Source organism: Amphimedon queenslandica, unplaced genomic scaffold, assembly GCF_000090795.2.
Source record: "Amphimedon queenslandica unplaced genomic scaffold, v1.1 AMPQUscaffold_13270, whole genome shotgun sequence".
Taxonomy (NCBI): Eukaryota; Metazoa; Porifera; class Demospongiae; order Haplosclerida; family Niphatidae; genus Amphimedon; species Amphimedon queenslandica.
This window is the reverse complement of record NW_003546494.1, coordinates 80292-81750: the sequence shown is the minus strand read 5'-3', so window position 1 is coordinate 81750 and position 1459 is coordinate 80292.

Below are 1459 nucleotides of genomic sequence, written 5' to 3'. Positions count from 1 at the left end.
TCGTATAATAAGGTAAAAATTAAAGTGCAGTACTTTTAAAAACAATAATGCATTTATAGTTCTAGTGATGAAGATGATGACATCAGTTTGAAATGTAAAACCTCCATTTCTGATACCGAAGCAATAGAGGAATCATCCAAAAATATTACTAAGGATAAGCAACATGTAATTAATCATAATTATTCTTTATAATTAAGGTTCATGTATAGCTACAGGAAAATGATGTGGAAGAAAGCCAGGTTTTGCATTTCATTTCACAAAAAGATATATTTTTAAAGGTAAATAATTTAACAATCATCAATTTTTTCCATTTTACTAAACAAGACTGGACAACTTGCCAGAAAGCCTATAATACTGGAGTCACAACCAAATGCTGGGATCAAAAACACATTTCAAACCAGGGTTTGCTGGCTTGGCTCAGCAGTACAATTGCTAGAAACAACGACATTACCACTTGAGTTACAAGGTATAAATCTACAATAAGATCAAAAATTATTAATAGTGCATTGTAATGTAATAGGCATTAATACAAGTCTACTAAGTAACATACAGAACAAATACTTAGCAATTCATACACAGTTAGCAAATGGGAAAACAGCTGATGTTACAAGCTTTGCAGTAAGCCAAATTTTAAATTGATGTGCTGAAGACTATATTGCTCTAGAGAGAAATAGCAAATGATAATAGTGACATAATACTTGGCAATGATAATGACCTTTCCGAGAGCCTTGGCACAATAATTTCTGAACTTCCTTACAATGTAAGTTATGCAAATAATAATTCATAATTTTAAGTTAAGATAACATGCAGAATACCTCGTTGTTTGATATTGTACTACAGAGAAGAGCCCTGTGTGAAGAGTGCAGAAATGTAAATTTAGTTTTACTACTAATGAGTAATGAAATGACTTGATACATTATTACATTTAGGAGACAATAGAAGTTGGTTCATTAAACACTCTGTATTGTGATGCAGTAGACAAAAAAAATGGAGCATCATTACTAGAAATTGTAAATAAAGCAATAAAAGAGCAATGTGAAACAATGAATGGATCAAAGTAAGAATTATTTTATGGCAGTCATGCACTTTTAACTTTCAAAAAAGGAAATGCCCTGAATGTGACATATTCTACAATGTTACTGGAAGTATCATCAGTTTTCCACAGAATTTAATTATAGGAATAAATAGAATATATCACACAAAACAATTCAGGAAAAAAACAAGTCACCCTATTGATCTTGATGAAACCTTAGTGTTGAAGTCAAAACAAAATGGATCTTCTCACACATACAGTCTAAAAGCCTTTGCAGTAAATAAAAATGTGTAAATGCCATTATGTTTATAGTTATAAAATATATAGGTACACACTGGAACATTAACAACCACTGGACATTGTAAGTTATTGCTAATGATAAATGCAGTAATGTAAAGTTTTATTTGAAGATCAAGTTTTTGTGAA